The following is a 23,795-nucleotide window of genomic DNA, read 5'->3' as shown; positions in this document are numbered from 1 at the left end:
GGCACTTCTGAGAATGTTGTGAAATCCAAACCATTGTTACAGGTCAACTGGGCGTTTCACCAGCGATGTTACAAAGTCTTTTAGTCCTAATTCCATCCATATTGCAGCAGTAAGGCATGATTGGTAAAAGCAGGGCCAAAGCGGACGATGACTTTCTCTTTTTTCCCCCTCCAATTTATTTATTTATACCTGTTTGTCACATTAAGATCCTTTCACGTTTATCCACACATTATTCCAATCCAATAACATACTTTTTTTTTTCATATTCCCACTTCGTTACAATCTCTAAAATATTTCAGTGAAATACATTGGTTACATTTGGACATTTCATCCAAACAGGGCCAGGCGAAGCTTGCAGCCCAGGTAGGACCAATGCCAGCTTCCATAACCAACAACTACAACTTTGGAAGGGATGTTGCAAGTCCCTTGCATACAGGTTCTGGTCCCGCATGCTGGGGCCACTGCACGTTTCCTGTACGAGCTTGCACAAGTACAGTGTTGGCAGGGCAATTGTCTGCAAAAACCTCTGCTAGCTTCTCTTATAAATGAGCATGTGCATTGCACAAAGAGGATCAGTGCAAGGCAGGATTTTCCCATTAACTGTTACAGGCACATCATGGGAACAGTCAGTGCAAGCTTCCCTTACAAAAGGTTACAGATGCAGCATGTCGGGCCATTACCAGCAAGCTTAAGAAGGACAGACGGGGACGTGCCAAGGGCAAAGCAGAGAGAGGCTGCAGGGCGAGTGGTTGAATGGATGGATGGATGGATGGATGGATGGATGGATGGATGGATGGATGGATGGAAGGATAGATAGAGAAGAGCTATGGTGAAGGGTGATGGCTCTAACGAAGTAGCGCTGTGACCAAGGAAGAGGGCTTTGATGAAGGAGAAGGTTGGAGAAGGACTGGGATGGCGGAGGACTGATGAAGGATAAGAACACTGATGAAGGACTAGCTTAATAGGACTGTGATGAAGAAGGACAGAGATGAAAGGCTGTGATGAAAGATTATAACGAAGCACTGCAACAACGAAGGAGAAGGGGTTTGATGGGAAGGTCCTGATGAAGGAGGACAGCGGATACGGGCTATGGCGAACGAAGAATTAAAAACTAAAAACACAAGTGTGCACAGGGTAAGTTGAGGTGCAGGCAGTCGGGGAGGAGGTCGAAGTCCAGCCGGAGCGTGTGTGATGGATTAACGGAGCAGTACCCCATGAAAGGAAAAGTAGGTGTACTTTATTAAAATACACAATTTCATTGTAGCATTTCAGGCAGCGATGCATTTGGTAACAAAACATTTAAATCTTAACAGATCAACATTGCATTACATGGCAACAAAACAAACCTACACACTCCAGACTCTGTAGCTTTTTTTGTAATGTTCCTCTGCAGTTTCATTTGGGAGAGAATGTTCCTCTGCAGTTTCGCTGGGGAGAGAATGTTCTTCTGCAGTTTGACTGGGGAAGAGAATGTTCCTCTGAGAATGTTCTTCTGCAGTTTGACTGGGGAGAGAATGTACCTCTGCAGTTTGACTGGGAAGAGACTGTTCCTCTGCAGTTTCACTGGGGAAGAGAATGTCCCTCTGCAGGTTTACTGGGCAAGAGAATGTTCCTCTGCAGTTTGACTGGGAAGAGAATGTTCCTCTGCAGTTTCACTGGGGAGAGAATGTCCCTCTGCAGTTTGACTGGGGAGAGAATGTTCCTCTGCAGTTTGACTGGGGAAGAGAATGTTCCTCTGCAGTTTCACTGGGGAGAGAATGCTCCTCTGCAGTTTGACTGGGGAAGAGAATGCTCCTCTGCAGTTTCACTGGGGCGAGAATGCTCCTCTGCAGTTTGACTGGGGAGAGAATGTTCCTCTGCAGTTTGACTGGGGAAGAGAATGTTCCTCTGCAGTTTCACTGGGGAGAGAATGTCCCTCTGCAGTTTGACTGGGGAGAGAATGTTCCTCTGCAGTTTGACTGGGGAAGAGAATGTTCCTCTGCAGTTTCACTGGGGAGAGAATGTCCCTCTGCAGTTTGACTGGGGAGAGAATGTTCCTCTGCAGTTTGACTGGGGAAGAGAATGTTCCTCTGCAGTTTCACTGGGGAGAGAATGTTCTTCTGCAGTTTGACTGGGGAAGAGAATGCTCCTCTGCAGTTTCACTGGGGCGAGAATGCTCCTCTGCAGTTTCACTGGGCAGAGAATGCTCCTCTGCAGTTTCACTGGGGAGAGAATGCTCCTCTGCAGTTTCACTGGGGAGAGAATGTTCCTCTGCAGTTTGACTGGGGAGAGAATGTTGACTATACTCTGAATTCATTGTCCGCACTTTGTAGAGTACTCTGTTGCTAGCTCACATAGTTTGGGCGTTAAGGCTACCTTTTGAATATGACCATACCTGGTATTTGAGGACATAATGACATAATGTGCCAGTTCATGTCTACATGAGGTTGCACTTGGCACCTTATGGCGTTGCCTGGGAATTGGAGACTGTATTTCGCATGTGGCACGTAAGGCTATAACTGGCATAAAAAGGCAATTGAAAAGGGTGACTCTGCGGAGCATGCTCCAGGCATACTCTGCTTGCACTTCTGGCATACCAAGGCACCATCCTGTGGTTGGTAATTAAAATAGACGTTTGCCAGCTTTGACAACTTTGTTATAATATTGATCATGCACATCAATGAGGTCAGATCTTGAATGTCACCAGGGTCTAAGGTCTGGTGACATCAATTCGTGGCCATCCGGGTTAGAAAGGTTTAGTGCTGCCACTTCCTCAGCAGGCATGTGATATCACTTCCACTACCCATGGCCTTTCTGTGATTTTACGTCCCTGACGACCGCTCTTCCACTGTTTTGGTGGCTGCATCTGTGTTCTGCGTATTGCACAAAAGTCGCTGAAGTGGACCCGTGTTCCTCCAAGAAATGGCTTGGATCTCCCTGTGCACTATTTCTTCTAGGACCCGCGCCACCTGCATTATTACACCAGCATGCAAAATGTGCACTTGCCACTAGCTATTGTCCAGTGATATTTGACTCTTGGCAAGAAAGAAATTGTGTACTGTGTGTATGTATAGAATTGAGGTGGCGAGTAACTTTTTTAATGGCTGGCAAGTCGCTTGCAATTTGTTGCCCCCTGATTACAGTGTACAGTTTCTGTTCTCGGTCAGGGACTGGAGGTTTGGGGGGGATAGATCTGAGGCGAGAAGTTAAATGGAAGAGCACACATGGATAAAAAGAAACTATAAACAAATAAAGAAAGGGAAGCAAATTGAACAAAGGAACAACATAAACCTCAGCCCCTCCGTGTTCATCATGTTATCAGATTAACAGAGCCCTGTCTGGTGTTGTGGTGTTGGTTGGGGCCAGAGGCGTCATGACTGTTGTTCCTGCCTTGCTGTTGAAAGCAGTTTAATTCTGTGGTTTTTCTTGGAACTGCGATTTATAATCCTATTGCTTTAGGAGACTTCCCGTAACGCAGCATCATGGTAAATGGTTTGTTGGGGGCGCGGCGGTTATCTTCTGTTATCGTTGCTATGCGACATTCCAAGTGAGCCCGAAACGTGGTTACGCTGGGCTTGAACATTGTGACGGTCCATGTGCATTTTAAGGGTAAGTCTACAGCACAGCAATCAGCTGTGAGCAGCTGATTGCTTAAGTTGTGAAATAAAAGGTGAACTAAATGCTTTAAAAAAATTGAAAAACTGCTTGTGTGTTTTACAACCAAAACTACACATTGTATTTGCATATTGCAAAACGACATGCTGCCTGCCTGCTTCAAATAATGAAAAAAAGCGAATGACCTTTATCGAGAAGACAGTTTAGCCTACTTTTCGCTCACTCCTTTCCCAACAAGGCCGCCTTTCCCAACCAGAAGCCTGTCGGATATAGCGTTTGCGCTTATTGCGCCTCACCCGGGGCAAAGGACGTGGTGGCGGCTGGCAAGATAAGAAGGGGGCCTGGCCGCCTGGGGGAGATGAAATCCTGGGTGGCTGGGGAGGTGGGATGTGTATGTGAGGGAGAAGGGGGCAAAAATCGTCCCTAGAGGGGACAATGGGGGTCATTTGCCACTTTCCTCCCACATGACCCTGCTGGAATCAATTGGCCATGAAGAGCAATCACTGGGGTGGGGGCCATCACTGTTAAAAGCAGGCCCCCTACACGCTGGGCACACTATTGTTGTCCAAATGTGCACTTTACACTTGCACAGAAAACACCCAAAAGACATTTCCAAACTGAAACCTACCTCCACTAGTTTTCTTTAAGATGTGTTTGTTTGTATCGTACTACCACACATATACCCTTTTAATTTTGTGCTACTCCCTTTGTGTTTAGGATATATTTCTAAAGATGCTTTATGCTTGTAAAATTCATTAATCCCAAATAAATGCTTCTATCAAGCTAACGGCAGTTTTTGGGAAACTGAACTGGGATCAGCCCAACCCATCCCCTGGCCGAACACTTTTTACAGCACTTGTTTTTTTGTAACGAATTGCAAAAAGTCATAAGATATACAGCCAGTTTTAAATATATAACAATCTCGGCAACAGTCATTCAACCTGCTGAGCTACCCTGGTAGGCTTCAGCTGTATGTCTATGGATCCCTTTAATGTGCTCACTATCACTGCATTACCAAGAGTGCAGTTCATGTTCATGTACTTGACTTCAAAGTCAACAGTCTTTAACGTCCAGCCACACTGGATCTGTGCGTAGATTGAGGATGAACCAGTAGCAGCTAATCCCTAATGGGCGAGGGGGCGCCGACTTACTGGAACCTTTGCCCAATATGGAGGAGCCAGTCCAGTGTAAATACAGAGCACTCCCTCGGCTGCTTTTTACAGCTGAGGGAGTGCTCCTGGGCAGGCTTGAACGGTCAAGGGGAAACACGGTTCCCAGCCTTGCATGACGCACAGGGGATGCTGGCTGGGGAACTGCATGTTTGTATGTGTGATGAATCCGATGGAGTCATCACTGATTCCCCGGCGGTGACCACCTCCCATGTGGCCAGAGGACGGAAGCCGCTACCTGATCCTGGGGGTGGTCATATGATGGAGGATCACATGGGAGGGGACAAATGCCAGGGACATGGGGGTGAGTCCATTGGATGAGACGCGGTATTCCTCCTTTTCCCTGATAAAGACCTCATAATAGCCAAGTTCTTGGTGGCTTGTTGTCCCCCCACAATTCCCCCTTATTGTGAAAATCAGGATTCCCTTCCTTTCTGTCACTCTAGGGTCTAGACAAACTCCATGCATAACTAAAACATTCACAGCGCACATAAAACACCTTTTATTTCTGACATTTCTTTATCTAAGATTCTTGAACAAGAGCACTTTAGAAGTCCAATTACATCTATGGGACTTCAACTCCCATAAAGCCTCAAGCACTGAGACGAAGAAGAGGTGGGAAGACTTGATGCAAACCAAGCCGAGCCCAAAGACTAGCATGCAGACAAGTTGTTCTGTCGAAACTAAAGTGCCCAGGACCTTTAAAGATGGCATCCGCAGTATTGAGCAAGGCAGCACGGGAGAGAACCGTACAGGAGAAAGCCGACAGAGAGAAGACGGGCACATCCCTGCAGCGGCTCACGAACACGAGTCACACACACCGGCTTGAAGGAATGAGAGTTGAAGCAGACATACCCAAAGTACCGTGGGAGCCCCGATGGGCACAGCGGAGCTTCTGGAGATACGGCATTCTCCGGTCCAGGCCACAGAGAGCCGGCGAGTGAACGTGGAGGCACAGGAAATGCTGGGGAGATGTTTGCCAGAAGCCAGCCCAGGGAGGAAACCTCACTGCAGAGGCACACCATACATCAGAGATGCGGCAAATAACCAGCGAGTCTGCCCGACAACCATGTAATCAAGTGAATTAAGTGCGTGGGATTGATATTACAGCCAATGCTCAAAGGCAGTTTAGACAGACAACACAATGTTAAATCGATGCTTGAAAGAGAAAAGATTTGAATACCGACAAGAGAAATTGCAACAACGGAAAATTGAACAAATACCTATGCTTGAGATGTCAATGTGGGGGAGAGCTGAAACAAGTGTTACCTCAAGTAAATACATTGAACAAAGCAGATGCTGATGTGGTTTATTGAAAAGGACATTAAAACCAATAAGAAGTCCTGGTAAAGAGAAGACACTAGGCAGCTGACACCTGGCGACTAAATATACCAGGGGATCTGTAAAACCCCAGTGGAGGATTCCTGGCAGGAAAGTATACCAGGTAATCAACTAAAGTTGTGGAAAATATTTTTAACATAGTGGCAGGATACCTGGCAGGGGAGTATACCAGCAAATCTGAAGAGCCCCATGAAAGGATTCCTGACAAAGGCGTATATCAACAATTCACCCAGGAAGAAGTTTATAACAGAAGTTCTGGAAGCTGAATCCACTAGGTGTTTTGAAAACTGTGGGAAGATATCTAGCAGGGAAGTATACCAGGGGATCTGAAGAACCCAGAGAGGATTCGGAAGTATACCAGGCAAACCACCAGACATGTAAAAGAAAGTTTAACAGTGATACAAAATACCTGGCAGGGAAGAATACCAGGGAATCTGAAAAGTATATGAAAGAAGTTCTGACATGTAAAAGTAACAGGCTTTTGAAGTTGTATCAAGACTCTGAACATTTTGGAAGAATAACCGGCCTGGTAGTATATCAGGAAGTATACAACGCCCACAAGATGATCTCTTGTAGAGGACTAGATCAACAAATCCTTCAAATTTACAGAACAAGAACCAGTGAATGAAATTTAAAGACATTTTTGTTCAAGAGAAACACCTTTTGCTACAAAGACGATGTTGGATATTTTGGAATGTGTTGGTTGAACAAGAACTTTGCGAATCCAGCATAAAAGCCGCAAGGAATTGTTGGATAAAGAGAAACTCGTGATACAGAGACACTATTGTTTAAAAGAGACACTTGGCATCCTACCTAACGATCCAGGGGAAGGGAACATCCTCTGGATCCAAGGGTTTCTCCTTGGAACACAATTTTTGGATTTGTCCTTATGTTTTGATTGTGCACACTTTACACTGGACATAAATCAGATACATTTCCTTGCACCTTCTAATTGTTTGTTTCTCGTGTGAGAGTCAGTTTAGAATGTTTTAGACACGAGTACAGTTTCCTAGTTAGTAACTCCTTGACACAGACCGATTCTTAGTTTTAGTTTCCTAGGCAGGAAACCGCTTTCTTTAGGATATGGCTAGAGCGGGGTTATTCCAACCCCTTTTTGTGTTAAAGAAAATGTCTGACTCTGAGAATATTGCAACCTAATGTCCACCTCTCGTTTCTGACTCCTCACAGGGGCCACTCCTGCGCCTCTTCGCACATACAAATGAAGCGGGGGGCTTCGTCACCAGTGCTCCGGCTCTTGCGTGCCTGTGTAGGAACCATGAAGCACTCTTTGCTTCCTGATCGTGCTACTCAGGAGCTGGAGCGCTGGGAGGAAACTTCAGGACCAGGGCAGAAAGTAAGTTCATGTTTATGTATGTGTATCCAAAAACTGTAAAATTGTCCCTCCAGGAATGAATTGTATAGTAACATTATTTGGAACAACAATTTCCTTAACACTCATGCTTCATGGTGCTGGACAAGAAAGATCAATCAATCCTTTCGATTCATTCAGAAAAGGAAAAAAAGATATTTCATCATTCATGTAGCAGTCCAGACACGTACATTTTTGTATCTGACACATTTCATACATTTACCTATACAGAAAATGATCTCTTAGCAATTTAAGGAAGGCATGGTATGAAAAACAGTAAGACAGACACAAGTGGTCACAGTTCAAGAGTGTTTATTGAACTTCAATTGGGTTTGAAAAATGGCTATCTGATTCTAAATCTAAAGATGGGAGCAAGCTACGACCATCAAATAATAATAACGCAGTCCTGGTAGAGTCCTGTCAAAATAAAAGGCCTATACTAATAACCCTATTGTCAGTTCTTACTTCTAAATACAAATCATGTGGGAAAAATGTTATGTAAAAGAAGTGTTCAAGAAATGATATGTCAGGATATTCAAGCCGTTGGCTACCCTTCCCCACGTTTTCAGCATGGGACAGGGGGGCAACTCGAGCTTAGCATACTCTGGCTTCTCTAGCACGAGGATGCAGTTCAAAATCTCAACACCAGGGCCTTCTGTGCCAAAGTCTCTTTGCTATTCAAAGTCTCCTATTTCAGAGGGCCTGATGCAGCACAAGAAACATTAAAGTTCCTTTCTTCTTAGGATTTCACATGTACAACTTGTTTTTGATTTGCTGTTCACCCCGGGCCCACCTCTGCCGGGCTCAGACCAACTTTAACACAAAACCTTCAATTGGTCTCCCTCCGCCGGGCTTACACCAAATTAAACTACTTTTCCAAACTTTCTTTACTTCAACAAAATCAAAGACTTTCGACTGTGCGCAGGATTTTGCTCGACCCGTCGCAGGACCACTTCGATTCGCAATTACTTGTTCTCTTCTTGATATAACATTTTTCACATTTTCACTTATGGCACTTCTCAGCTGGATGCCTTACAGAGACCTTCAAGGGAGCAACCACGCGGTGCCGGTCCACTTTGTCAAAGGGATTGTATCTTGCTTTTAAAGTTGCAGCACTCATTAGCAGTTCAACTTTACTTGCGTCTCTTATCACACGCGTTTTAACAATGTTTGTTCCAAAACGCTCGCCATACAAAGTTGCTGCTTGCAATCTTGGCTTCAACCCAGACCGGTCTTGTATTGGTCTCCCCAACTCACCAACTGTGTTGGTTTCACTGATGCTGCTTTGTTCTAGGAGCCAAGGACTATACCACAGCGACTGCTGCCTGTCCCCGCCTTGATTATTGACGCGGGAGGGTCGCGGTGTAAGGAATTCATGGTGGCAACAGTAAAGACAGATGCAAGTGATCACAGTTCAAGGGTGTTTATTAAACTGTAAATGCAGGGTGGAAAAACGCCTAACCTAAATCTAAGATGGGAGCAAGCGTCGACCATCAAATGAAAATAAGGCAGTCCTTGTGGCGTCTTGTCAAATTAAAAGGCCTATTCTAAAACAAAACTATTGCCAAATCCTTACAACTAATTACAGAAAGAGTGTGGGATAGAGTTTTCAAATAAAGGAAAAAGTGTTCACAAATAATAAGTCGGGGTGTGATTGTCTTGAGGTCTCTCTTCCCCACGTTTTTTTGTACGGGACGAGATGAGACTTTGGAGCACAGCACACGCGCGAGCTTTCCCAGCACGAGCCAACAGTTTTCTATCAGCGAATCAGGTTCTTCGATGGTTAAGTCTCTTTTTCAATAAAAGTTTCTTGCCTTCGAGGCCTGATGTTCTCAGCAAACAAACACAAAGTTCTGTTCCATGAATACTTTGGGTGATGGCTTCACCCCTGGGTCCCCCTCTTCTGGGCGCAGACCTTTCATAAGTCGTATTCAACAAAATAAACCAAACCGTTCTTTTCTCAGTGAACTTTGGGTGATGACTTTCCACCCCTGGATCTCCCTCGGTCGGACTCGGACCCCAAATGAGAAGGGGGACACTTCACCTCCCCTTGTATTGCAATACTTTTTGCTTTCCTAAATCTTAATGTCTTTTTAAATGGTTCCTCTGGATTCACCCTTGTTTGTCGGCCTCCCTCGGCATGGTTCACTCTGGCCACCTTTTTCAAAACAGTTCACTGTGGACATCCCTCGGTAGGCTTTACTTCTGTCAACTCACTGTTCATAGGGACTTCAGGCTTTGCCCTTTCTCGTTAGCATCCCTCGGCCGGGTTCACTCGTGTCAACCTTTACGAAACATTTCACTGTTCATACACTCATTTCACCAAGCGGGATTCATTTCCCTTAGTTTCCCAATCAACTGTTGTTCTAATACTTTCGAGGGTACATAGGATTTTACAAGACCCCTGTATGACCACTCTTCTCGCCTTTCTCCCAAGGCCTTTTGGTAACTGTAGTTCATCAGCAGGGTAATCGCCTCGAGTGAACACCCACGTGGTGCTTGATTCTGCTATGCTGGCTTTCCCCTTTTCTTATATCAACAGTTCTTTGTTTTCTAAGTTCAATTAGCCTCTTGCTACTTACGTTCAACACAGTTCGGTTTCTTTATTGGCTCTCCCCTCGCATACCGATTGTGATGAACTGTTTTTCTTTCATGTCTGTGGAGTCAAGGCCGGTACCATTGGGCCATGCGTCTCTCCCCGGCTTGGCTGTCAGCGGAGGAGGCGCCCTGGTACTGTTGACATCTGCTGCAACACACGCAGGCTATTATTTGTGGTCATAATTAGGGTGCAATCCTTGTGCGACGGCGGTGAAGTAAACGAAGATCCGATAGTTGAAGAGGCAGAAGTTGAGAGCACGGTCTCTGCGCTATAAAAGGGAGATCATAGCGGCCCAGCTGCATTAAAGAAACGTCTGGAAAGTTGAAACCATATTTTGGACTTTACCAGACGGTTAAGAATACGTACCTGCAAGGATTGATACGGATGATACTAATTAGGGTGTGACAGGTTGATGCACTATAAGATTGATGTAAATACTACAGGAAATTAAGTGGGGAATGAAGAAAACTTCTCAACAAACTAAAGTTATGTCCTAATTATTGGAAAGTGACAGCAGAAACGTTGTTTTTACGTTTTTGAGTAGTGTAACTCACCCTACTCGGTTAAATGGGAATGATTGAATTCCCCATTGTGGTCTTGATGAAGGTTGCATTATCAAGTGGATGAATGTGTTGAAGTCCAAACAGACAACCGAAACACGTGTAGACAGCTGTATCTGTGTTATTGATTATACATGGATAGAACCATCTGAGAGTCTGGTGGAGGGCCGTTCACAGTGCAAAAAATATATATTGTTGACCAAGTGGTCGTAGAGAAAGGCGTGATATGTACGTTTTTTTTAAAGCAACTGATATTGAATGGATGGTAGGATTGAATGTGTGTGAGTTGAATTCTGAATAAAGTGTTTTTATGTTTTATGAATTTACATTTTATATTTGTGTACGAAAATAAAAGTAATTTGAATTCAAAGAGTGACATTTATTGATATCTTTAAAAAGATAAATGTATAAGATGTGCCATTCCCTATCCTATTGGTCAACTCCTGTTTGTTCTTGTAATGCAATATGGTCTATACGCTTCACCCCGCAGGTCAAAAATCCCACTCATGCTCCAGAGGTTGAGCCAAGGTCAAAATACGTTACAAAGCAATTGTGAGGAATTAGACCATCTGCACAGGGAGTGTGTGCACGCCTGGACTTTTTAGATTTTTATGAAAATGAAAATGATGGGAGCCAACCTTCGAAAATGTGTGGGGCTAATCCGCACAACAAGCTCATAGTCCAGTGTACTCTGGGGGACACAGTCTACAGGCGCAGTCCTCCCTGTCACATGTATTTGACAGGTGACAGCGCAGGGTGCACAAAAGCATCTCAAGAAGGGAGAAGGTGACACCTTCCTCCGCCCATGGGCAGCCTAATTAAAATATCAAATGCTCCATGGATCCGCCCTGTTTTATTGTCTAAGTCCTGTGTGGTGGCGGCGCATACTGATGAGAGTTAATTGAAGCAGGCCTGTGAATAGGCCTGGTCACAGAACTTAACAATAGGCAGGAAAACGAACAGCTCTTTGATATGCGATGTGTCACCTTGAAGCTAGCTCCAACCACCATGCACCAAGGGCAGTGAATATCATGTCTGGGACAACTGTTTACAGTAGAAAAACTCCCTTTCAGATGACTGAAATATGTATTTTGATGGAGACAGAAGTCTGTTCTCACCACATACTTCAAGGGAGACCTGTACTTTGATCAGAGTCACTGAGAGTTCAATTAATCAGAGAGACATTTTGATCTACAACAGACTGGAAGATGCGTGGGACTTAGGGGTACATGTTGTCACCTCTTGCCTTTCCTTTTGCAAAGCACTATGGTCCTGACCTGATGCATAACGGAAGATTGTTGGTGGGGACCCTGGATTGGTTCATTAAGGTAGGCTTAGCCTGCACCAATCACTGGGGCCCATTGGGCTTTAAAAGAAGGCTGAGACCCTCACTCAGCAGATCACCTGAAGGTTTTACCAGAAGCAGAAGAGAAGAATTCAGCATTTGACGCTGGTGAAAGGTAGTCTACCTCACGTCTTCCACCAGTGAAGGAAGGCCACAGTTTCCAAGAAGGAAGCAAGATCCCTCCCCTAAATATCTCCCAGGGAACAGAGGGCTCCAGAACCGGTACCCAGCCAGCACACAGCATGCCCTGCTAAGTTAAGCCAGCAAACTTCCTAGGTGGAAAGTGCCAGAGAGTCTCTGAACAAAGGACAAGGCTGTTACCTGCAAACACTCTTCTCCGCTTTGGGCCGTCCGCCTTAAAGGACGACACAAGCCCTGCGAAGAGGCTAGGAGGAGTGCCACAACAAGCATCAACCAGCGTCCATCTTTTAATGACATTTTTGAAGCAGTCGAGCTCTCGAACCGCTACTGGCTACACCACTGACTGTTATCACGCTGCATTCACTAAACCCGTCCGAGAACCCTCAACCAGCGTTCCAGATCCGCCAACCAGCACAGAGACAATGATTCTTGACCCTGAGCCGCCGTGTAGGGCAGCCTGCAGCCGTCCGCCCAGCCTTGCTTGCCAAACTGCCTACCAACTGATATCCACAGCTGTCTCCCGTCTTGGACTCTGTCGCAGGAGCGGCAAAGCATCCTGGAACCGACTCGACGCTGTCGAGCACCAAGATCATCTTAAGCACCAGGTACTTTGTGGTTCTGTCCCCCTGGTCCTTCTCCGAAGGCCCCTAGTGACATTTACGACCCCAAATAACCTTGAACAGTTGAGACTGATTTCTTTACTGACTACCCCCCTGGCAGTATTTAGATTGCATCCCTTTCCTTCATGAAGCTGTCCGTCTTCCGAAGCCGCCGTCCTCTGTGTTCCTTTACAGTGTGGGTTGTATTTTGTAGTGTGCTAGAACTGCCTGTTGTAATAATAATAAAGTAGATCTGTTTACACAACCTTGACTGCACAGTCCCTTTTATCATTGGGTAATAATTGTATTTTCGCTGGGTTGCAACTAACCAACGATCCACGACCTTGCCGAGATAAGCCTGCTGTTCCGTCCATGTTACCAAAAATTGGACAAGGAGGTCTTATAATTCACTTGTATTTCAATCTGTTTGTATCCCTTCTGGTGTACTAGAAGTGTGGGGCTGATTGATGGCTTAGAAACCGATATTCATCCCTGGACCACTGGTGCCCCGGAAGTTGATTCGTCACATGGACAGAGCTCCTCCACAGACGGCGTACTACGCTACCGAAGAACAGTTTCATCTGGGCAGGTTAAAAAAAGGTGTGATGCATGACTCACTGCTCCTCCGCATCTTCTGACAGGGCAGCTTGGTCGTTAATTCTCAAACCAGCTGGCAAATCGCAGCCGCTGATCTTGCCCTTCCGATACTCTGCTGCATCCCACTTGCACACAGGGCAGGAGAGTGCTCTGGTCTCCACCGAATGGACCAGTAATATCCAGCAGGTGCAGAACATAATTGATCTAATCGAGCTTCAGCCCTACCTCACCCCTCTGAATTGTGAGCTGAGGGGTGGGGCTTCCGTAAAGCCTTTTAACTTGGTCTCCTGTTCTGTCCAGCCACGGCTCTGTGGGTCAGCCAGGGAGGACTAGAACCCAATCTGGTCAATGTTGTTGCGCCACTGGTTAGGAGTGCACAGGTTCTGCTAACTGACTCCCCAGACACAGCTGAAGGCAACACTGCCTTGAAAACAGATTTGTTTTATCTGTGAGCTGCAGTTATCATTGTGTGCCATGCTTCTTCTGAATACAGCACTTTTAACACAAATAAACACGTTTTTTGGCACAGGATGCAGCGCTGGCTCTACTTGAGCTTGCATCCTCACTTGCAAACAGTTTTTATTTGGAGGTGTGGTTTTGCAATCAGTTTTGCGTGGAATTTAAAGACATTGTGACGTGCATCAGGAGTGACGGCGCAGGTCAGAAGCACCCGAGTCTTGAGTGATGATCCTCTTCAATGGGTTTGGGGATATGTTCTGAAACGTGGTGTGATCCTTTGAAGTGGTTTGTGGAAACCTTGTTTATGTAAAGCATTTCATTCTTATCACCTGCATTCAGATGAATACATTTTTAGGCAATTGATATCGTGATGAGGGGTTAGTACTTGCATGCCAGGGGTGTGATTGGACGGGTAGAGAGGGGACAGGAGACAGCTCATTCTCAGTGCAGTACTTACGAGGGTGCTTTCAGACTTGGAGAGAGTTAACTGCTTGTCACATTGAAGCTGCGCTAGAATAGTCTCATTAGAATGCGTAAAGAAGTTAAATGCCCCTACACGAGTAAGTTTGCCCCTCCCCCACATTCCATGAAGTTTTCGCCTCTCCCAACATTTGAAGGGTTAGCTCCCGCCTAAATTTTGGATGTGCAGATTTTGTTGGGCAGAGAGTTGAGGGAAGCCTTTCCCGAAAGTGGCATTGTTTAAGTGTGGCATTGTTAAAGTGTTGCTGTGTTTGTGCAGAAAAATGTACTTGAACAAGCGCAGTAAAACTTTCAAGCTGCTGCTTTCAAGAAAGGCTTCCATCACCTCTCTGCATATTGCGCTTTAAAATGTACTATTTGATAGTTGGTCCCTACACCAGACCTGGCGGTAGAACAGTGGGGATGGAGCCTTCAGGTTTGCCCTGCCCATTTTCTGAAGTGGCCCCTCCCATCACAAGTTAGCCCCACCCCAAAATATAAGTTTTACTGCGACACCCTGCTCTTGGGTCAAAACGGCTTCACTTTTGCTGTTACTTAAAGAGCAGCACAAACTGCGGCCTCCTGCAACTCCCTTCTTAAGCTTCTTAAGACAGCACAAACAACACTGCTTTGCCCTGGGTGGTGGGCTTCTCCCTTCCCCACAACAGGTTGATGCTTCTCTCCCACTCCCTCCACACAGGCACTTAAGTTACAGCCACAGCCGATCAGAGACCACTCGCTGCCATCGATTACGTTGGGCTACTCCAGGTTTGAGCCAAGTTACCAATAAAGGGCCCTATTCATGGAATTATCTGCTTGAAAAATCAGGACTTTGCGCGAACAAACCGTGCACGAAATCCTATTTGTCGATTCATGAGTGCCTTGTGCGAGACACCACGCACAGCGTGTGGATGGCTTGCGCAGGGGGCAGCGAAGGGGGTGGAAATCAGAAAATGAGGAAGAACAGGTCAAATGTGGGTGTTACGAGGATCGACCCGAAGGCAGTCCATCGCACACCCACTATTGCGCTTAACGATACGTATTCATGGATCCGACCGCACAACCTCTCTGCGGGGAAATTGCAACACAAATCCCTCATACTATCCGCCACCCGAAGGCAGGCGTACAGAGACTTGCGCATAGGATTCACTGCGCAGAGGTAAGATCTAGTGTTGGATTTAGGGGTGCGTGTATGCAGCCGAAGGTTCTGATCTAACTTAGGGGTGCGTGTAGCAGGGTGCAGGAGCAGTTTACGAGGGGTGGCACACATATTTTCAGAGTTTTACCTGAGTTATGATAAATCGTACGCATGTTGTCAGGGTGCCGGTAACATTTACAGGGGACCCCCCCGCAGGGTCCCCGAGATGCAGGCCTGCTAGCAGGGGACCCGCTAGAGAGTGTGTGTAATCGTGCCTGGGGGAGCCCGCAAAAAGGTAGCTGTTACTGGCTTTTTATGCATGGGGCATGTCAGGGGCGTTCTGGCCGCGACTTGCGTATACGGTTACTTTGCGCAAACAATTTCATGAATACGTGTGAGCGTGCACAAAAAAACATCTGCGCCGTACTCGGTGCATGGGCTTTGCAGGATCTCTGAGCACTGTTTCATGAATCGGGCCCAAAGACTTCAGCACACGTGCAAGTGTAGGATTCTTCTTTTATTCTTCTCAGTGTGGTCCCAGACACATAGATGGAGGGGAGGGACTTGCAGTTGTCAAGTGAGGGACAGCAATACACTAGTGCCCGCCACCCAGGCGGTCAACTTCCAACGGAGTCTCGTAGAACCCGTGATTCACAAGATGCTGCCTGGGTTCTGATAGTGACATCGGCTATGACGTCACACCAAAGTCACTAGCCACAACACTGTACTTGTGCACGCTTGTAAAGGAAACTTCCAGTAGCCCCAGCATGCAGGACCAGAACTTGCAGGCAAGGGACTTGCAATATCCCTTCCAAAGTTGTATTTGTTTGATATGGAAGCTAGCATTGGTCCTACCTGAAGCTAGCATTGGTCCTACCTGGGCTGGATCTTTACCCATTTGTGAAGGAAGCTTTGCCTGGTCTTGTTTGGATGAAATTTCCAAATCTAAGTAATGTGTTTTACATTAATATTTTAGAGATTATAACGAAGTGTGAAAATGGAAAAATGTTATGTTATTGGATTGGAATAATGTGTGGGTAAACGTGAAAGGATCTTAATGTGCCATACTGGTATAAATAAATTGGAGGGGAAGGGGAACATAGACAAACTTCTTCTTTGGCCATGCCTTACTGCTGCAATATGGATGGAATTAGGTCTATAAAATGTTTAACTAGTGCGCAGGAAGCATTTGTAACATCGCTGGTGGTACGCCCAGTTGACCTGTAACAATGGTTTGGGTTTCACAGCATCCTCTGAAGTGCCAATGAGAATGTCCCAGTGGACTCCACTTGCATCTGGAGACTATTACTGGGTTTCAGTTGCCATTTCTATTTAGCCAGTAAGTGTCCTATTTGCCCCACTGGGATATTTACTACACTGCTCAAAAACTCATGATGCTGGACTTGGATACAGAACAAATCACGTGACTTGAATGTCTAGCACGGGTGCGTATTGCAATACATAGGCCATACACACAAACCACAATCTGACGTCTGTACTGATGAGATGTAGAAAAAACAGCTGACATGACAAAATCCAGGCATTGTCTTGTTGTGGGGAATAAGCTTGAAAAGGGTATTTTTCGGTGGCAGTGGGAGGACAATTCCTCCTCATATGATGGATAACAGAGAATGACACATGGACTGATTTCTCTTATCAATGCATTGTAATTAGGGCTCCAAAAAAGAATTTGAGGCATAAGCGTTGCACTCCGTATTTTAGCAAATTGGGGGTAACACGTTTTTTAGGGAGTGAATAATGTTGTCCTCATTCCAGACTGGGGTGCAGGAGGGGGTATCCCCTACAAAGGTAGGAACTGGGATGAGTAACTATTCTACAAAAGCCGTTGTTCCAACCAGACGATAATTCAATGTCTATTTAGCAGCTTCTTTATATAAATTCAATTTGAGATAAAATGGCTATCTAATTCAGAAAATGTGAGATTAATAGGTACTCTTAGTGGCTTGATTTAATCAAGCATTTTTAATTTTGTATTGGTTTGAGCATGAGTCTCAATATATCCTAGTGCATAATGTTTACACAAGTTTATAGCATAGTTCAAATACCAGCAATATTACACAAAGTGCTAGGACAAAAGACCGTGCAAGCTACATTGCGTATACATAACTCAAATGATGAGGTTGTCATGATGCATAACCCCGGGCATCCAGACCACGTCCATCAGCCCCGGGAGCAGGCATCATGTTGCCTTGAAAAAACCCAGCAACCCCTGCTACGGGCTGTCTGGGTCCAGTCCTGGCGCCAATGGCGCCAGGCTCATATGGGACATCAGTGCACACTTACCTGATGCAGACCATGCTGCAAGAAGATCCAAGCCCATGTGAGGCCTGGAAGGGACTACTTTACCTTAGGGACTATTTTGTTACTCGGGTGTGGTCGGGGAGGAATGCCTACCTGGGACTACTTTGGAGGCTATTTAAACCATGCCCGAAGAGCAGCACACGCTGCGCGTTATTCTGCATCCAGCAGCGAAACGTTCACCGTGCCAGCAGCAGCATCCAGCCTTCTGCCACGCCCGCCTCGAACCTGGAGCACCTAGAAAGAAGGAAAGAAGCAAAGGTTAGAACAAGAGTATTACCTGATTTCTTACCTGATCCCGGATTCATCGCATCTTCAAACCTGAGGAAAGACTTGGTTTTAAACGCGTTGCATCGCCAGCAGCAGCGCCGCGCCATACTCACCGTTCCACGCATCATCTCTTCGATACGACGCTGTCTCCATCTTTACATCGCTGAATTCCGGCACCTAAGGGGGACAAGAAACAACAAGGTGAGCAGAGAGAACAGACAGAGACAATCTCTTTAGCCGCCATATGCTTACCTGATTTTACCCCCAGAGGTGGTATTCATCACCACGCCACATCTTCTTATGCCGCACCTGTCAGAAAAGGAGAAAGCAGCAAGTTTAACCTTTGGCATTATTTACCGGACAGTGTTGGGTAACACAGACTTTTACCGGAGTGCTTTTCAGCTGTCAATCTTCTTAATGGGTCAAAGCTGCAAGATAAAAGAGGAATTGGACAGGAGTGAATTCCAGACATTTTGAACTCTTACGAACTTTATACTTTCGGCTCTTCGCCAGGACCTTTTGGAGTCAGGATTCATCTACAACTCTTCCAATATCTTCAGGCCAATGAAGTAACGGGTCTTCAACGCGCCCCTGCATACTTCGCAGGATGGAGGTCTCATCCTTCAAGAATATAAGGTGAGATTGCTGAGAGGGCGCTTCAGAGGTGATTAGAGGGGAGGACAGTGGGGGTGCAATCACTTAAATCCACAAGTGGCTAAATCCATCTCTCCACTTGTAGGAGAATATTTCTACGGGTCAAGCAGACAAGAATTGGAGGGCAGATCCAGTCAGTCATCGCTGCACTACGCATCACGTGGGTGGAGGCCGCAGCAGTCCGGGTCCGACCGACGCCCCTGTGGGAGCCAGGTGAGCGTAACAGAGGTCCCCATTCTTGACTGGCATATATTTAGGCAAAATCATATTTAAATGTTTACAAATGTGTTTTTTTTGTGTGCATTTTTATCATTTTGTCAGCTTCACCCCTGCCTATAGCTGAGGCCTTGCTTGTAGAAGCTGGGTCAGGCCACTGGACTGAACACACCAGACAAGCAGTTCAGATGGCATAAGGGATCGGACAGAAGAAGCCTATGTTATTGCAAAGTTCCTGATCGTTACTGGGAGGAGAGTTTTTGTAAATGTACTTTGGAATACCCGAATTAAATAAAAGTCCAATATCGTGAAAGCCCCTAAAAATCGAATTTGAGCTTGAGAATTAAGGATTATACCCGGAGGCTGAGGAAAGCAATAGTTACGTTTTAGCCTTCCCTAAAGAAATGGCAAAGCAATGGTAATGACAATACAAGTTTTTGTTTTACAATTTATGTAACTAGTAACCTGTACTAAGTTTATTTGATGTTGGGCCACATTCCTTGTAACCCTGAATTAAGCCTTTTTACGCTCCTTTGATAGCGCCTCGATGCATGTGGGCTGTAGTGCGCTCTACAAATCCAAAAATAAATGGATCGATAAATGGTGCTAAATCCTCGATATATAAAGAGCCACCTGTTAACCGCCTGTGGTACTTCATCTCAGTACATCCGGTCTGGTGCCGGGCTCCAGGGAGACCGCTAGTAACAGTTGGTGGTACTGCACCCTGGATGCGTGGTAGTACTGCTTTGCTCCAGCGCAACGCCCTGTAAACTGCTTCAGGTAACCAGAGTTTGTTTTACATCATTTGGTAACACACAGGAGGATTGACACAGAAAAGGGCTGATTTGCTGTTGTGGAAAATGCCATGTTATGCACAAATTTCAAAACCGTTTTCGCCAGCTCATTGCCTTTTTACACGGGACTGGCCACCATTATCACTGCTGACAAACAGCAAAACAAGTTTGGCGATTGTGGCACTTAGGGCTGAGCTTCGCTTCTTCTAGCTCTTGGCTTACTTTCTAGCTACCCTTCCCCAAGTTCAAAGCAGTCCCAAAAAATCTCAGGGTTCCCTTCCCTAAGGGGACAACACAGGATTGTGTGGTTCCCTTCCCCAAGAAAACGGCAAAGTTCCAAAAAGTCCTCAGGGTTCCATTCCTTAAGGCAACAGCACAGTTAACAACATCTCAGGGTTTCTCTTACCCAAGATGTCCGCTCTTCCAGCTTGCAAATTCACAATCCGTTCAAGTCAATAGTTTATACAGATTGCTATCTTTCGCATTCACTTCAGCAATCTAATTCACAAGTGGAGATTGTTTATATTTACTTTCCTTGGCTATTCCAAACAGGATATCCACGGTCTTGGCGCAGTTGTCGGGCCACGCGGTCCAGCCATTACAAGTCACGCAACCGATAACCCTAGTTTTTCTTGCCCACACAGGTTTCTTTCTCACTGAACCAGTGCTTTGGTTCACATTCACTTTGGATTCTCCTTGACAGTCTCTTGGTTTTGCCACAGTGTATCCTTTCACACAACTCATTCCGTGGTGCTCACTCTCTTCTACCACCTTGCTTTCACAATCTTCATAATTGCTCATCACTTGCTTTTCATTTTATTCATAAAGCTTAATTCTTTGTCTTTAAGTTTTCATTACGTGTGTTTCACACATGCTTTAATTTCACTCGTAGGCTTATCAAAGCTTTCCTTTAGTTCGGTATTCAATAATGCTTGCAAAGCTTTCCTTTTAGTTCGGTATTCAATAATGCTTGCTTTGTACTCAAGTTACTTCACGTATAGTTCGTTTGCCCCCTCATTTTGGGTTCACCATTACTTACACACAAATTTCAGTTCATCCAGCATTACCATATGCCCAGTTGTAGCCCCAGGAGCGCCCTGGTACAAGGGTTCCGTTCAATTTACTCACCGGTCCTCGGTACAGTACAATGTGCTGGGGTCCCATTTTTAAGGCCCTAGACACCCTAGGGGTGTTTTCAGTTAATGTACAAATGTGCCTTGGACAGAGCGGGTGGCAGTTGTTACATGAAAAGTATTTTTAACCCTTTTCTATGGTCCACACTGCATTTGGCCCAGGACAGTGCCCAGTGCCTAAAAATGGCCATGCCACAAGGTCCTTTGTTCTATCCTTTGGCCATCTTGTCCCTTTACCTTCCCCATGTCGAGCAGACCCGGGAAATTCCTTATTTGGTCATGCAGACCCCCGCGCAAACCAACGCTTTTGCAGGCTTCTGCATGCCTTGTGTGTGTTCCCAGAATGTGGGCTGGACTGTCTAGTTCCAATACACATCCTGGGTGCCAGGATGTCTGGTGTGCTGGGAATGACTGGGATCACTGTGGTCTGGGATGGCTGTATGTGAGCAGGTCTCTCATTGGGTCCTCTTCGTGTTGGCACGAAGGAGATTCTGGATAAGAGAAGGCATCTTACATTCCAGGTCGATCTTCTGAGTTCACACCGAACTTTGTAAAAGAGTCAATAATCCTAAAACCAAGAAGCAGAGCCGAGGAACCACTGGTGACTCGCTGGAAGGTTTGGCACACTGAGCCCCCTGTCGTCCCATTGGACCCCCTGTTTCTGATCGAACTTAGACAGTCTGCAAAGGCGCTTTCACCCATTTGAATAGTGGTACCAACTATTCTCTGCACCTCCAACTTAACCTGCAAACGAGCCAGCTCGGAAGTGTTCCTGGACCACCCAGTGAACTGATCAGCTTGTACAGGACCTTTGCCCTGCAACCGCCGCCGTCTTGTGTTGACACTTGAGCATTTGGCGACTGTAAGCTCTGGTATAAGGCACTCTCCCGCAGAGTTTCGTACACCTAGCATTCCTAGGTCTGGAATTAGGAAAGTACGCCTGAACGATGTTCAACAGTGGTTACAGGTTGTTGCACATACAGGCAGGTGAATATAATGCATTACAAAGTGGTTCGAGGACCTGGTTACAGAGTAGTCCGGAGAGAAGCATAGTAGGTTATGGCAGGACCAGGTTACAGTTTGGTTCGCCGCAAGCATAGCATACATTTGAATGAAGAAGCAGATAATACATTAGATTACAATGAAATAAGTAGGGTAGTGGACACATTTGGTATAGTTAAGTGCCTTGGGCAGACTATTGTTGGGTGCTGAGCAGTTCCTTGACTTTGGCTGAAACGACCAGAATGAGGTGTCTGCTCTTATTGTCATGGGTAGTTCATTCCAGTATTTGGCTGCCAGTACAGGGATCTTGCTCCCCCAGCTGTTTTCAGGTTAAACGTTTGTATATTGAGTTGGTGAAGGTAAGGTGATCTGGTTGGTCTAGTGGTATTCTGTCTCGTGAATTTGGTAGCATGGGGCTGTCGGGTATAGGCATTTGTGAGTAATGACCAACATCCGTAGTTTCATTCTTTCACGGAGAGGGAGCCAGTGGGATTCCTTTCTGAGCATAGAAATGTGGCCCTTGCGTGGAAGATTGAGGGCACAGCGGAGGGCATTATTTTGGATTATCTGTAGTCTATTCAAGTTGTTATTTGTAGAGCCAAGGAAGAGCGTGTTGCAATAGTCCAACTTAGACAATATGAGGACTCTAGCCAATGTGAGGCAACAGTGGATAAAAGTGGTTTACAAGTATTTATGAGTTTATTAGTATATGCTGTGGCTGAGATGGTAGTGTTGATTTGCTTTTTGACGGAAAGTGTTGAGTCAAGGTACACCCCCAGTGTTTTGACTTCTTTCGACACTTTTATGATGTTACCATTGATGGTGAATGATTGGTATCTGGGATCCAGTTTATTGAGACAGGACTGTGAACCGACAATAAGCAGTCTGTCTTATCGTCGTTTAAGCAGAGGCTATGGGTGGCCATCCATGCTTGGATTTCTAGGTAGATCTCATTCAGTTTAGCAACATCCTCCTCGTAGCTCCCGGTGAGGGCAATGAGGACCTGGGTGTCGTCCGCATAATTAGTACATGTAACACCCAGATTGTCAAGGCGGTCAAAGAGGAGCTTGGTGAAGACATTGTAAAGTGTGGGGGAGATAAAGGAACCTTGGAACTTCACATTGGATTGGGACAGAGTCGGTGGCGGGGCCACCAGATGGGGAGCGGACCCTGGTAGTTCTGTCCGATAGGAAGGACCGAATCCAATTGGTGGCATCCTGGGAGAATGCAGCAGCCGAGGAGAGGTGTTAGGTGAGAATTTGGTGGTTGACTAAGTCGAAGGCTGCAGACAGATCCAACAAGAGCAGGATGGCCAGCTTGCCCTTGTCTTTGGCTTCATCCATTTGGCTTTTTAGACCCAGGAGGTTGTTGTCTTTTTGGAGGTAGGCTACTCTGTCTAGTATTTTTAGGAGGAAGGGGACTGTAGTGATGGGCCTATAATTAGTCGGTGTGTTGGGGTCTAGGTTAGGTTTTTTGAGCAAGGGTAGGACCCAAGCCTCTTTGAGATTGTTTGGGACAGCCGCATTTTTGAACGAGGCGTTAATCAGTGAAGTGATGTGCTGTGCCCTCAGACCCGATGCAGCATAATTGGTCTGATTCCTTTATCAGGAGCGGAGAAATCACCACTGTCCCACAAGGAATCATCCCTGGAACGCAGACCCTGAAAGCTGCAGAGCAGCGCAACTGCAGGATTTGAACCTGCAACCGAAGTGGACTCAACTGCTGAAGTTTGGTCCGGAGTGCGCCGATGGTCGGTGAGTAATTGCAACCCTTACCAGTGGCCCCTGGTGCATCCATCCATTTTTACGCACGAGTGTCCCCTGAGGGCCAGTCTTCTTTATCGAGGTAGCCTGTTCTACGGAGCTATTCCAATTCTTGGATCCTGTTCTGCCCTTGGGTAGACCCTCCTTGAATAGTGGGAACTTATTCTTCACTGTCTTACCCCCCCTTCCTGAGTCACTACAGCCCCTGCAAGAGACCCCGTTTTGGCTCTACAGCACGATTGCGTGCACCAGCAACAAAAGTACTTTAGAGCAC

General features: G+C 46.0%; 1 protein-coding gene across 2 annotated transcripts in view; it reads left to right on the top strand.

The window, feature by feature from the left end:
• The window catches only part of LOC138492526 (uncharacterized), a 625,416-nt gene that overhangs the window by 286,982 nt on the left and 314,639 nt on the right, over positions 1 to 23,795 (top strand). Inside the window, exon 1 of one of the 2 annotated variants that reach the window (XM_069619747.1) lies at positions 23,378 to 23,512. The exons of the other annotated variant lie outside the window; for it this stretch is intronic. The gene's annotated coding sequence lies outside the window, so the exon portion shown is untranslated. Of the gene's footprint in view, positions 1 to 23,377; positions 23,513 to 23,795 lie in introns of those variants that run through there. 2 annotated transcript variants of the gene reach the window in all.

Source organism: Ambystoma mexicanum, chromosome 10, assembly GCF_040938575.1.
Source record: "Ambystoma mexicanum isolate Mex_15411 chromosome 10, UKY_AmexF1_1, whole genome shotgun sequence".
Taxonomy (NCBI): Eukaryota; Metazoa; Chordata; class Amphibia; order Caudata; family Ambystomatidae; genus Ambystoma; species Ambystoma mexicanum.
The sequence above is the reverse complement of the archived record's forward strand: the minus strand, read 5'-3'. Positions and strand labels throughout refer to the sequence as shown.